General features: G+C 49.4%; 1 pseudogene; it reads left to right on the forward strand.

Annotated features, from left to right (window-relative positions):
• Positions 1-1,502: 1,502 nt before the first annotated feature.
• Positions 1,503-2,251, forward strand: LOC136467096 (uncharacterized; annotated as a pseudogene).
• Positions 2,252-15,690: the final 13,439 nt, after the last annotated feature.

Raw genomic sequence — 15,690 nt, forward strand, 5'->3', positions numbered from 1 at the left:
GTTTTTTATTCATGCGTTCCAAACAGGCCTTATTGGCTGCCGACACAGCCTAGACAAAACCTGAAAGGAGAAAAATGTCATGCAAACAATATCTAAAAGACAGACATATAATCCAACTTGACGGGCAGTAAGGCTAAGGCACTAGCATTCTGCTCCATCTATTTTGGCTAGAACCTCCAGAAGTTCAACAAAAGTATAATAAGAACGACGCATGAACTTGTCTATCATGTCAATCAGATTCAACATGGAACTAATCTGGTAAATAAATGATGACTGCACAAACTAAGAATTTCAAGTTTTTAGAACAATAAAATCTATACCAGGAGTTTTGACTCTCCACCCCAGAAATCAGGCCGCCTTATCCTGATATGTTTTGAAATGTTTTAAATGTTTTAAATATTTTAAAGTGTAGATTTGAAATATTTTAGAGATATGTTTTACACACGGATATTGCAAAAGCAGATCAAGATGTTGCATATATTGCAATGGTTGTACACGTATGTTGCAAGCATCTGTCCCCAATGTTTCATTTGTTTGTTCAGACGTATGTTGCATGCATGTTTATCTAGATGTTGCATATGTTTCACATATGTTGCAAGTCTTTATCTGGATGTCGCGTGCGTTTGCAATGTTTTTTAATTGTTTTTTCAAGTATTTCAGATGCATGTTTTGAATGTTTTATGAGGATTTTATCTGTGTACCATTAAAAAAGATGGTCCCTATCAACAGGCCACTAAAAAATTCGAACGCACCCAGTGCCATTCACCTAAGCTTTTTTATCGCACATACCATTCCGTTCACATTATGTTAGGTTTCCACCGTTTGACAGGCCTGACATGTGGACCTGGTCAATGACAATGTCCAAAATACCTTTCTCTCACACCCCTGGCCTCTCACTTCTTTCTCTCTGCTCGATGGGCCAACCTGTAAGTGACCCGGGCACCTTCTTCTTCCAACCTGTCACACGAGCCCGATGCTGCCGTGCGTAGCTCGCCACTGGCCGCGTGCGGCTCCTCCGCTCTAGCCCTGCCCCTGCGCGCTCCGCCGTTAGAATCCGCTGCCCGCGCAGACCTCGCCTAGCTCCGCCGTGGCCCACCACCGGCCGCGCGCCCTATGACCAGCAAGCAGAGCTCGCAGCAGACGCTCGCGAGCTCCGCGGCCACCTCGCCGGAAGGCGCCCGCTGGGGAAGCCACCAGCCGCCCACGGGGATCTAGGCTGGGAGAGCCATCGTGCCCTCTTGCCTCCGCCGCACGCCGCACGTCGCGCCGCCCGAGCACGTGCGAAGTTCTGCTGCTATGCCGCCGCCTTGAGAACCTCCACCTCTGCCGTTGTGCCGTTGCAGCTGCTCATGGACAGCCTCGGTGCGGGTGGTTGACCAAGAGCGTCGCCCTGCGCGGCGGCCATGGTGCAAGGACGCGAGGGCGGCTAGCACGACCATGGTGGAGATGGCCGTGGCTGCGGAGGGCGCTCGCAGCGCGGGTGCGGAGGGTGCTTTACCACGATGGAGGCCCTAGACATAGGCTTCTTCCCATGCCACGAGATGTCCACCATCATCGACGGCTGCAACGACCTGCTGCTCTATCACACATCCCGCCCGACGGCGTTCCATGTCGTGAACCCGACCACGCGGCGGTGGGCGAAGCTGCCGCCGCCGTGTGCCAGGACACTGCTCTCCGTACTGGCGTTCGACCCCTACGCCTCGCCGTACTATAGGGTGGTGTGCTTCACCGGGTAGCTTCCCCGGGACGCCACCATCGAGGTGTTCGACTTCGAGCGTGGCGCATGGCAGGACCACGAGGTCGACTTCGGCCTTGAAACCAATGCCATGTCGGCCACCATGCACTACTCCAGTGGTGCGCTCCACGTGTTGGCCTACCCGGGCCACGTCGTTCACGTCGACCTGGACACTATGGTTTCCGTAGTCACCATGCTCCTAGCCCCCGTCAGCTGCTGGTCGCGTGTCGGGCACTCCCTGCGGCCGCTTGGGGTTCGTGACCAGCGACGGCACGGGCCTGAGGATCTAGGACCTCGAGGACGGGGTCAGCGACATGGTCCTCGATGGCGCGTCCCTAGCCCATCACGTTCTTGTTCATGGCGTTCCACCCTGAGCGGGAGCTGGTGTACCTTGGTCGCCGTGGAAGCTGCTAGCATTCGATGTGGTCGAAGGTGCGTCAAGAGGAGTTGGTGTTCGGATCAGAGAAAGATGGCACGCATCTCATACAGGTTTGGTTGTTTCCGTTGGAATGGTAGTCCAGGAACACAGCGATGGGAAATGGGGAGTGATGGGGACCCGAGGGCATTTTGGAATTTTTTCAACACAGTTTGACATCGTGAGATGGAAAAGTGGACGGAATGGCCTGTGCAAAAAAAAGTTTAGGTGAATGGCACCTGGGTGTCGGGGACCAATACTAGGGTATTCGAGGAGGAGCTAATAACCATCAACATTGATTCATCCGAGCAGTCAAGAGCGTGGCTATAGCTCCAACCGACCCCCAGGTGCGCAAGCTTCACCTCGCCCGGCCTCTAGGTGCGGGCTCTGCCTCGCTTGACACCGAGGCCACGGGATCCACCTCACGCCGACCTTTGAGGGCTGGCTTCGCCTCGTCCTACATCTGAGGGCGGGCTCCGTCTCGCCCGACCTTTGGGGGCGGGCTCCGCCTCACCCGACCCTTGGGGGCGGGCTCTGCCTCGCCCAACCCTTGGGGGTGGGCTCCACCTCGCTCGACCTTTGAGGGCAGCTCTGCCTCGCCTGACCCTTGGGGACGGGCTCCGCCTCGTCGAACCTCTGAGGGCGGGCTCTGCTTCGTCCGACACCGAGGTCGCGGGCTCTGCCTCGTCCGACCTCTGAAGGCTGGCTCTGTCTCATCCGACCTCTAAGGGCTGGCTCCGCCTCGTCCGGCCTCTAAAGGCGGGCTCCACCTCGCCTAACCTTTGGGTTTGCGCTCCACCTCGCCCACCTCTAGGGGGGGACTCTGCCTTGATCGACCCCGAGACCGAGGGATCTGTCTCGTCCGACGGAGACCCATACTGCCGCCAATCACTCCAGGTCCAAGCGAATGGGCCTAGGTTAAATCTCTGACACCAGGGAGGTGACCGGGATGTCCCGATATAACATGTGGCCATGATGAGCCATACCTGGGGATTCACATCAGGAACAGTGTTGGGCGTACTGGTGCTGTTCTGCCTAACCCTCGTACAAGCACTGACTAGGCGCGTCAGTCCACCACGACGTCCTGCTAGGACAGAGTGGAGCACCACTGACCTGGGAGACGATGCCTGCACATGGCACCAGTGACTGGATAGGGCCACGACGTGGAGTAGTCCTTGTTGATGTCTACTGGGTCGATGGTACCCGCATGAAGGAAAGAAGGACCCGACAATCCTATAGGACTTCTTCTTCCTTCTCATTCTCCTCTTTTCCCTCCACTATAATCCGTGCTTTCCTTGGCCTATAAAAGGGAAAGTAGGGACATCCCATAAGGGGCATCGCAACATATCAGCATCAATTGGGACTCGAATCCATCGAACCTCAAACCGACCAGAACACATCAGCACACAGCCAGGAAGCGACCGAAGCTCTCGGCACCCGTTCGTTCCTCTCACAAGAGACTTGGGACCTATTCCTCTCTCGACCATTTGTAACCCCTACTATGAACTTTCAGTGCTAGTAACATGAGCAGCAGCAACGAACTGGACGTAGGAACATTCTGCCTGAACTAGTATAAACCTCGTGTCCTCTTAGCACACCATCCGAGCTAGACGCGCAATATTAGAAATTTACTAGTCGGTGACAACTCGAAACACCGACAGTTGGCACGCTTGGTAGGGGCCTTTTGCGCGTCTCGACATCCACACCAGGCCTCGGATGGCTAGTCGCAACCTTAGCTGGGTCTTGGGTGCGCACGTGCGTTTTGGGGACCTAGACTTCATCATCACGACGGAGGGAGAGTTGGTAATGGCTTCCGCAGCCGTCCGACCTCTCCACTCCATCAGCCTCGACACGATCGCCGAGGCACTTAAGAAGCAGCAGCTGCACGCACCGGAGGCTCGTGTCCCCGAAAGCGACCAGCTCCTCGACTTCTACTACAGGAGGTTAGAGCACTAGTTTGGTGCCTTCCTACGACCCGACCATCCTGGGAGGACCTACGCCACTTCACCTTCACGTTCGCCAACATAATGGCATAGCTTGCCAGAGGGGAGTAGCTCTCTCTAGAATACCCCATCCGGAGCGCCCCAACAATGCTCCTGTTCAGCCTCCGCAATGTCATAGAGACCGTTGGCCATCTTGTGGCGCAATGCGCACCTCCTTTCCCTATGAACGATGAGTTTGTAGGGATAACCGAATATGTCATGGAGTATTTCCATGACCTCCTCGTGGAAGAAATGGAGTCACCCTCTGGTGGTCGGAGTCTGCCATAACCTTTGATCAGTTCGACCACCCAAAAAGTGTCCCACAACCAGGGAGATATCCGCTCGTGGTCAACCCATTCATTGGCACAAAGCGGCTCATGAAGGTACTGATGGATGGAGGCAGCGGCCTCAACATCATGTACGCCAAAACGCTTGATGCCATGGGCATTGACCGATCGTGTGTCCGACCGACCGGAGCGCCTTTCCATTGCATCATGTCTGGAAAGCAGGCTATGCCACTTGGGCAGATCGATCTGCCCGTCATCTTTGGGGATCCATCCAATTATAGGATGGAGACCCTCACCTTCGAGATGGTTGGGTTCTATGGAACCTACCACGCCATCTTGGGACGTCCATGCTATGCGAAGTTCATGGTCGTCCCCAACTACACCTATCTAAAGTTGAAGATGTCGGGACCATGTGGGGTCATCACCATTGGCACCTCCTTCCAGCGTGCCTACGAATGCGAGGTTGAGTGATGTGATCACACCGTGGCAATCGTCGCCTCCAAAGAGCTTGCGGCCATCAGGAAGGAGGTTGCCGAGGAAGCACCTGACTCCAAGCGGTCGGCTGGGTCTTTCAAGCTAGTGGTGGGCGCCAAGGAGGTCCTCATAGACCCCTACGGCTCCAAAGGCAAAGCGATGCGCATTGGCACCACGCTTTCTTTCGAATAGAAAAGTGCACTCATCGGCTTCCTCCGCACCAACAGAGACATCTTTGCATGGAAACCCTCAGACATTCCGGGAATTCTGAGAGAAGTCGTTGAACATGCCTTAAAGATTAGGCTAGGCTCCAAGCTGGTGAAACAACGCCTGTGTCGCTTTGACAAGGGGAAACATAGGGCCATCGGTGAGGAGATCACGAAGCTATTGGCAGCAGGGTTCATCAGGGAAGTATACCACCTAGAGTGGTTAGCCAATGCCATCCTTATATGAAAGAAGAGAGAGAAATGGAGAATGTGTGTTGACTACACGGGTCTCAACAAAGCGTGTCCAAAGAATCTGTTTCCTTTGCCACGCATAGACCATGTAGTCGACTCTACCTCATGGTGCGAAACCCTTTACTTCCTTGATGCATACTCCGAGTACCATCAAATCACAATGAAAGAGTCCGACTAGCTCGTGACATCTTTCATCACCCCATTCAGATCGTTCTGCTACATCACAATGTCGTTTGGTCTAAAGAACGTAGGGGCTACGTACCAACGTTGTATGCTCAAGTGTTTCAGAGACTATCATTGGTGATATTTTAAGAGATGGGCAAACTAGATCAAGATTGACTTCATTTTGTGAGTATTTCTTATTTGTGTCATCCATTGAACCTAAGAAGATAGATGAAGCTTTGAAGGATGTTGATTGGGTAAATGCTATGCATGAAGAGCTAAACAACTTCACAAGAAAGCAAGTATGGGAGTTAGTTGAGAGGCCTAAGGATCATAATGTGATTGGAACCAAGTGGGTCTTTCGGAACAAGCAAGATCAAGATGGGATAGTGATAAGGAACAAAGCAAGATTAGTGGCTCAAGGTTACACTCAAGTTGAAGGTCTTGACTTTGGAGAAACTTATGCCCCAGTTGTAAGATTGAAAGCAATTAGGATCTTGTTAGCTTATCCTTGTGCCCACAACATCAAGTTTGACCAAATGGATGTGAAGAGTGCATTTCTCAATGGGTACATCAATGAGCTTGTGTATGTTGAGCAACCTCCTGGTTTTAAAGATGAAAAAAAACCCAACCATGTTTACAAGTTGAGAAAGGCTTTGTATGGATTAAAACAAGCACCTAGAGCATGGTATGAGAGATTGAGGGATTTACTACTCTCTAAGGGATTCAAGATGGGAAAGGTTGACACCACTCTCTTCACCAAGAAGCTTGGAAATGACTTGTTTGTAATGCAAATCTATGTTGATGATATCATATTTGGGGTCAACAAATCAAGATTTTTATGAGGAGTTTGGCAAGATGATGGCAAGTGAGTTTGAGATGTCTATGATTGGAGAGCTTAGTTACTTCCTTGGTCTTCAAATCAAGCAAATGAAGAATGATACATTTGTGAGTCAAGGCAAATATATCAAGGGCATGCTCAAGAAGTTTGAAATGGATAATGCTAAAGCTATTAGTACACCAATGGAGACAAATGAAAGCTTGGATAGTGATGCTAGTGGCAACATGGTGGATCAAAAGATATATCGGTCTACGATTGGAAGCCTACTCTATGTGACCGCATCAAGGCCAGATGTGATGTTTAGTGTATGTATGTGTGCTAGATTTCAAGCCTTACCAAGAGAAAGTCATTTGAAGGCAACAAAGAGAATATTGAGATACTTGAAGCATACACAAAATGTTGCATTGTGGTATCCCAAAGGAGCAAGATTTGAGTTGATTGGATATTCGGACTCCGATTACGCGGGATGTAAAGTTGAGAGAAAGAGCACATCGGACACATGTCAACTATTAGGAAGATCACTTGTGTCTTGGTCATCAAAGAAGTAAAAAAGTATAGCACTTTCAACCACCGAAGCGGAGTACATTTCGGCCGGTAGTTGTCGTGCTCAATTACTTTGGATGAAGGCTACTTTGAGTGACTTTGGAATCAAATTCAAGCAAGTGCCTTTGCTATGTGACAATGAGAGTGCCGTAAAGCTCACCAACAACCCGATTCAACATTCAAGAACAAAGCACATAGATGTTCGCCATCATTTCATAAGAGATCACCAACAAAAAGGGGACATTTGCATTGAGAGTGTGGGCACCGAAGATCAACTTGCCGATATCTTCACCAAGCTACTTGATGAGAAGATGTTTTGCAAACTAAGGAATGAATTGAACATACTTGACTTCTCCAATATGTGTTGATGCACTCCCCATTATATGACATGCCTCTCCTTCGAGCAAAGCAAGGTAAAGTTGATTGACATGTCATCCATCCATTGCTAAGGACTTGTTTAGTGCATCTAGTCATTCCTATCATGTCCTAGGCTCATTCATGAAAATCAAATGAATTTGATGCTTGTATGATACCACTATTGCTTGTATGTTTGAAATGATCTAGTGGTAGCATGTGACATGTTTGTGGGCTTGTAAACCTAGTGTTTGATCTAGAAAATAAGCTATAAGTGTTTAACTCAGCATGGTACAAGATAATCCTTATTTGGAGGTGTGAATAAGCTTGTCCTTGGATCAAACCGAGTTAAATATCTTTTGCAAGTGATCTAGATTGAACCAAATTAGGAAAATGATCCTCACTTCACAAGGTTTTACCCCAACCTATCTAAAATTTGAGCTCACCTTTTTGTGCTAATTGTTGATAAAGGGGGAGAGAAATTCACAAAGATAGTAAGAAAGGGGGAGGAGCAAACAAATGAAATGACATTGTAAGGGGATCAATCAAAAAAGCACACAAGTAGGGGGAGCAAGCTCATAAACTTGTATGTTGTATTTGAATGTGTATTTCATACATTTGCTTGCATGGCATAAGTTTTAAAGTTCAATATCCATGCTTGTGTGGTGTATGCTAATTATATGCTTGAATGGTGAAATGAAAAACTAGCATGCATAGGCTAAAGTAACTAGACTTATGTTCATTTTATGGAAACTAGACCCTTGCTTGTAATGTTGATCTCATGGGGTATTCTAGTTTTTGTGTATGTCTAGTTACTAATGGTGCTAAGGATGGTATATTGGTGCACTCCGATTGGTATCATGCTTCAAAGGTCCATTTCTTATACCTTAGCATCATTTGGTAGACATTGTCTCTTATATTTCCTATCTAAGCATATGTGCAAGCATCAATCCAAACTCTTAGCACATATGTAGGGGGAGCAATTGCTACCAAATGGGATTCATGAAACTTGTCCATATCCTTTTTACACATGGTAAATATGCTTGGGCAAGCAACGTGGATTCAATAAAATCTTAATTCATATCATTGTGTAAGGGTTGTCATCAATTACCAAAAAGGGGGAGATTGAAAGCTCTAGTTTAGTTTTGGTTAATTGATGAAACCCTAAGTGCTAACCTAGTTTATCAAAGTGATTATGAGATAGGTACCACTACTCTAAGTGATGAAGCAATGGTGAAAATCATGATGATGGTGATGGCATGGTGATGATCAAATGCTTGAACTTAGAAAAGAAGAAACAGAAAAACAAAAGGCTCAAGGCAAAGGTATAAATAGTAGGAGCCATTTTGTTTTAGTGATCGAGACACTTAGCAAGTGTGATCACATTTAGGATCGATAGTTGTACTATTAAGAGGGGTGAAACTTATATCGAAATGTGGTTATCAAAGTGCCACTAGATGCTCTAACTCATTGCATATGCATTTAGGATCTAGTGGAGTGCTAACACCCTTGAAAATGTTTGTGAAAATATGCTAACACATGTGCACAAGATGATACACTTGGTGGTTGGCACATTTGAGCAAGGGTTAGAAACTTCACCGGCGAAGTGTCAGCCCGTAGAGTGCGGACAGTCCGACGGTGCCACCGATGCTCTATATAGAAATGGCGAAAGTCACTATAAGTGACCGGACGCTAGTCTTAGTAGGACCGGCACGTCCGGTTGGTGGAAGCATGAAGACGCTAGCGTCGGTCTTCGACCGAACGCTGGGGTTCTGTGTCCGGTCACTTCAAAGCAGCGCATCCGGCCACAACTTAAATGTACTGACGACCATTGAGATCGGGTGATCAGCGTTTAAAGCAAGGGACAGGTGGCACACATCGTACGACTAGACGCTGGGGTCTAGTGTCCGGTCGATCTGACCTACGCGTCCAGTCGTCCCATTTTTTAGTGGACTGAGGAGCCAATGGCTCTATTTTGTGGGGGCTTCTATTTAAGCCCCATGGCCAGCTCAAGCTCACTCTCTTGGCCATTTGCATTGACATAGCAACCTTGTGAGCTTAGCCAAAGCCCTCCCACTCATCTCCATCATTGATCCATCATTATTGTGAGATTGGGAGAGAATCCAAGTGCATTGCTTGAGTGATTGCATCTAGAGACACTTGGTATTCGTGTTTCGCTGTGAGATTCACTTGTTTGTCTTGGTGGTTGCCGCCACCTAGATGGCTTGGAGCAGTGAGGATCGTTGAGCGGAGGTTGGTGATTATCTCTGGCTCTGATCGTGGTGATTGTGAGGGGTCTTGTGCCTTCCCTAGTGGAGCGCTAAATGGTAACTCTAGTGGATTGCTCGTGTCATTGAGTTACCTCACTTGTGGGTAGGTTCTTGCGGTGTCCTATTATGTGGACGAGGTTCGTGCAATACCTCTTAGCCACCGAACCACCAAGTGTTGGTCGACACAATGGGGACTAGCATGCCGGCAAGCACGTGAACATCAGGAGAAAAATTGGTTCTCTTGTCCTTTGGTATTCTCCTGGTGATTGATTTAGTATTCATCTTGTGATTGGTTCACTCCTCTACACGGCGGTATAATCACCCTACTCACTCATTTATATTCTTGCAAACTAGTTGTAGCAAGCTCTTTAGTGTAATTAGAATTGAGAGCTTGCTTTGTTATTTTAAGTTCATCTAGTGGAGCTCTTTAGTGTAGCAAGTGTGAGAGCTCTTAGTGAGTAGTGACATAACAAATTGTGTGTCTAGAGATCGTAGCAACTAGAATTATTGGATAGGTAGCTTGCAACCCTTGTAGAGTTAGAGCAAGTTTGCATTTCGCTATTTGTTATACTAATCAATTTGCTCTAGTTGATTTGTAGAATTTTAAATAGGCTATTCACCCCTCCCTCTAGCCATATTAGGACCTTTCACTGAGGGGTATGCTGCTTGGTTTCGTTGTCTCTGAGCGTGGCATCGAAGCCAACCCAGAGAAGATCTCAGCCATCACAAGGATGGGCCCAATTCAGAACATGAAGGGGGTACAACGAGTTACAGGGTGCCTCGCCGAACGAGGTCTCCGCCTCTATGGGCTTCTGAAGAAGGCCGACCATTTTGAATGGACACCTGAGGCCCAGGAGGCGCTTGACACGATCAAATAGCTCCTGACGAAGGCTTCGATCCTAGTTCCTCCGACCGATAGAGAACCGCTTCTGCTCTACATTGTGGCCACCACGCAAGTGGTCAGCATCACCCTAGTGGTGGAGCGAGAAGAAGAGGGACACGCCCTCAAAGTACAGCGCCCTATGTACTTCATTAGTGAGGTCCTGTCCTATTCTAGGACCCGCTACCCTCAAATCTAGAAGCTCTTGTACGTCGTCCTCATCGTTAAGAGGAAGTTGCGCCACTACTTCGAGTCACATTCGATGACGGTTGTGACGTCCTTCCCCCTCGGTGAGGTCGTCCAAAACCAAGATGCCACAGGGAAGAATCACAAAGTGGGCACTTGAGCTAATGGGACAAGGCATCTTGTATGCCTCCCGAATGGCCATCAAGTCCCAAGTGCTGGCTGATTTCATTACAGAGTGGACCGAGGTCCAAATGCCGCCAGCAGTCGTCAACCAAGAGTACTGGACGATGTACTTCGATGAATCACTAATGAAGAAAGGCGCGGGCACAGGGCTGGTCTTCGTTTCGCCCCTTAGGGTACGCATGAGGTACATGGTTCACATCCATTTTCCCTCCTCCAACAATGTGGCCGAATATGAGGCACCCATCAATGACATGTGCATCACCATTGAGTTGGGTATCTGACGCCTCAACGTCCAGGGTGACTACCAGCTGGTCATTGACCAAGTCATGTAGGAGTTGAGCTGCCATGATGCCAAGATGGCTGCATATTGCCAAGAAGTCCGCTAGCTAGAGGACAAGTTCGATGGCCTCGAGTTCAATCACATTGTGAGGCGTCTCAATGAGGCGGCTGATATGCTAGCGAAGGTGGCGTCTAGATGAGAGCCAATGCTGATAGGCGTCTTCGCCAGCGATCAGCATAAACCCTCGATCCGCTACGAGGAGCCAGAATAAGCCAATGACTGGCCGCCTACCCTAGGCTTAGGGGCTAACCAGTCATCGGCTCCATCCGACCCCGAGGTTGTGGAGCTTGATGTGGATCCAACGATAGAGCCTGACCCTCTAGCCGACTAGAGGATGCCTTACCTTGACTACCATCTCCGCGAGGCGCTGCCAACGGACAAGATGGAGGCTCGGTGGCTCGCGCATCATGCCAAGTCTTTTGTCCTTGTTGAGGGCAAACTCTACAAGCGAAGCCATAAGAAAAGTGATTGCTAAGCGATATCCACGGTGGGATCTATGGTCACCATGCCGCGCTTAGAACCTTGGTCAGAAACACATTATGTCAAGGCTTCTACTGATCGACCACAGTAGCCGATGCCAAACAGATTGTGCGCACCTATGACGGGTGTCACTACTATGCTCGACAGACCCACCTGCTGGCCTAAGCACTCTAAACAATCCCCATCATGTGGCCGTTCATGGTCTAGGGGCTCGATCTGGTCAGACCTCTCCAAAGAGTGTCAGGGGGCTATACCCACTTGCTTGTCACCATAGACAAGTTTACAAAGTGGATAGAGGCCCGACCGATCTCCGCGATCAAGTTCGAGCAAGCCATGTTGTTCTTGATATCGTCCATCGCTATGGAGTACCGAACTCCATTATCATGGACAATGGCACACAGTTCATCGGGAAGAAGTTCCTCTAATTCTACGATGAATATCACATCTGCGTCAATTGGGCCTCCGTAGCGCACCCCAGCATGAATGGGTAGGTCGAGCGCGCAAACGGCATGGTCCTATAGGGCCTCAAGCCTAGGATCTTCAACCAATTGAATAAGTTTGATGAACGATGGGTCATAGAGCTTCTTGCAGTGCTCTAGAGCTGAGGACGACCCCTAGCTAGGCCACCAGCTACACACCATTCTTCATGATCCACGGTTCCGATGCTATCCTCCCGACTAACCTCGATTATGGAGTGCCAAGGGTCAGGGCGTACGACGAACAGGGAGTCGATGCGTCCCTCGAGGACACCATGGACCAGCTGGATGAAGTGCATGACGTTGCCCTCCTTTGCTCAGCCAAGTACCAGCAAGCGTTGCGCTGGTACCACAGCCATCGAGTATAGGGTCAGGCCTTCAATATTGGAGACCTGGTCCTCTACCTCGTCTAGAGCAACAAGGACTACCACAAGCTCTCTCTGCCATGGGAGGGACCATACGTCATCGTAGAGGTGCTCCGACCAGTCGCCTACAAGCTCAAGACTATCGACGATGGAGTCTTCGTCAATGCCTGGAACATCAAGCAACTATGTCGCTTTTACCCTTAATAAATGCACAATTTCTCTTATCAGTTTTGCTATTTAACTCCTCGACCTTTAGTGACACTCGACCCGAGCAACGGCAAGGGTTAGGCCTCACTCAGGGGCTAATAAGAGCATACCTATCTGGTAGACATTCTCTACGCCCGACCCTCTCTCACGTTAAGGTCCAGAACCAAGGTTCGCGGAAACAAACGATGAGTAAAACTGGTCAGACTATGAGAGACCTACGCCTTGACGGCTACGGTGCCTTTGCTCACCAGCGTGATTAGAGTTTTTTCACACCCTGAGCTTTTTTGGCCTTAGTCACGAGAAGTGTCGGTGCGTGTCTAAGAGTTTATCCACTAAGCCTACTTTCTCTATGCCCGACCCCCTATCATGTTAAGACCTAGGAGCTAGGGTTGCAGGAACAAGCTCTGAGTATAACTGGTCGGACTGCGAGAAACCTACGCCCTAGCGGCTACGGCGCCTTTGCCCACCAGCATGATCAGAATTTGCTCACCCGCACCCTAAGCTTTACAACCTTAACGATGGAAAGGGTTGGGATGCACTAACATTTTTATACAAAAAGGGGAGAAGGGCTAAAAAGTTGTTTGGCTATAACAAAATTTAAGAGCTTGTCTATTTATTACAAGTTCGTCGCCTAGCTTATCTGCCTAACTAAATTCTTACGCGGGATGTTCTCATCCTCTATCTCTATAGGAAAGTCATGTCCTAGCGGGGCAATACAAGTCGACCGGACAGCTTAGCCGCTACCGAGGGACGGGTAGGGAGCAGCAGGATGCCCCACACAGGTTATGCCGATCCCGTTATGAACAATGGACCTAGATTTCACTCGAACATATCTGATAAGAGCTCCCTAAACTCATCACTTGTGCCATCGAGGTAATTCCTATGCTAGTGGTCACCCAAGTCGATCAAACGATTCGGGGCACTGCCGAGTGACGGGTCACCCTTACTTTACACGCATTAATTTTGCTATTGAGCCCCTAACCCCAGCAACGGCAAGGGGTCGGGTCTCGCTTAGGGGCTGGCAAGAATGTCTATTCAGTAGACATTCTCGATGACCGGCCCCTTTCTCCTACTAAAACCGAAAGGCAAGGTGTGTGAAAACAAACGCTGGGTCAAATTGGTCGGACTGCAAGAAACCTACGCCTCGGCGGCTATGGCATTTTTTGCTCACCAGCATGATAGGGGTTTGTTGCCCACACTCCAAGCTTTAGCCTCCGCCTTCCCAGGAAGGATTTGGAGGGGCCCACCTATGGAATCTCCATCGAGGAGAGGCCAGCAGATCACCCAAAGTTGATCAAACCGCTCGAGCCGCTGTCGAGAGATGGATAGGGAGCAGTAGGATACCCCATGCAGGTTACGCCGGCTCCGTCGCGAATGACAAACCTAGAACCCATACGGACATATCCAGTAAGAGCTCCCCAAACCCATCACTCGAGCCATCGAGGTAACTTTACTGACCCCCACTTTTCTTTTCCATTGCATGATCATTCATTCATCCATTCTCATGCATGCATTCATACATTCATTCATTCATATATTCATCCATACATTCATCCCATAAAACCAAGCATTGCATATGCAATTGCTGCATCATAACGCTTCGCATCGCATCACAAAGCGGTAGTCGTCTCATTCGATATGAGCGGAGACTGACTGAGGTTCAAAGGCCGGCCTGCGAAGGGCTCGAGGCCACCTCGCATCAAATAGAGCCAGGGGAGAAAACGTAGATGAGCCCCAGTGGCCTTGCCCAACCCCGCTCAGAAGCGAATAGGGACACCTAGACCTTTCTCACTCGATCCTAACCTTAAACCAAGCCCACAGAATCTCCATTGAGGATAGGCCAGTGGGCCACTTGAGTCGCTCTTTGAAATGACACGGGCATCTACTAGGAGGTAGGTTAAGGAGCAGTGGAATGCCACATGAGGGCTATGCTGACCCCGTCAGCAAATGACGGACCCAGATTCCACTCGGACATGTCCGTTAGCGAGCTCGCCGAGTGCGACACATGAGCCATTGAGGCAACTGTCATGAAACGCATGAAACACGACCGACCCCCATCAAGTCCCACGAGGCTTAGGGGCTCGAGCCGCCCAACCTGAACTCGGGAATCCACTTGACTGAGGTTTAAAGGCCAGCCCACGAAGGGTTCGAGGCTGCCTTGTGGCGAATAGAGCCAGGGAGAAAACGTAGATGAGCCCTAGTGGCCTTTGCTCGGCCCGCTCAAAAGCGGACAGGGTCATCTCGACCTTCTCGTTTGATCCTAACCTCGAGCTAAGCTCACAGAATCTCCATCAAGGAAAGGCCAGCGGGCCATCTAAGTCATTCTCTAGAGCGACACGGGTATGTGCCGGGAGGCGAGTTAAGGAGAAGTGGAATGCCACATGAGGGCTATGCCAACCCCGTCATGAACGATGGACCTGGATTCCACTTGAACATGCCCAATGGTGAGCTCACTAAGCATGTCACTCGAGCCATCAAGGCAAGTGACGTTTGCTCAACCCCTCTGGTTGCGGAAACCACAGACGGGGTGACAATCACAAAGACAAGACGACCCTCAGCATGGGGGCTCAAGGAAAGTTGGACTCGCAAGGAGACTGAATGTACAGTCATAGAACAATGGCTCAGATCCTAGGGAGGGGGTATGCATAAAAATAAGAGACGCTTTCTCCTACTAGTTTTGCTATCCTCTCCTCGATCTTTAGTGACACATGACCCCAGCAACGACAAGGGGTCGGGTCTCACTCAAGGGCTGATAAGGGTACAAATACACCCTTTCTAAAATAGTCACCGTGCCCAACACCCTTCCTCATGTTAAACCTAGTAGCAAGGTATGCGAAAACAAATGACTGAGCAAGGCTGGTCAGACTGCGAACCTACGCCCCAATGGCTATGGCACTCTTCCTTACCAGCGTGATCAAAGTTTCCCTCCTACACCTCGAGCTCTACGGTCTTAACAAACGGAAGGGTCAAAATGTATGAACCCCTTTTCACACATAAAAAGGGGGGGAAAACAAATCCGTTCACACTAAAACAAAAGAACAGACTTGGTCAA

Source organism: Miscanthus floridulus, chromosome 1 (assembly GCF_019320115.1).
Source record: "Miscanthus floridulus cultivar M001 chromosome 1, ASM1932011v1, whole genome shotgun sequence".
NCBI lineage: Eukaryota > Viridiplantae > Streptophyta > Magnoliopsida > Poales > Poaceae > Miscanthus > Miscanthus floridulus.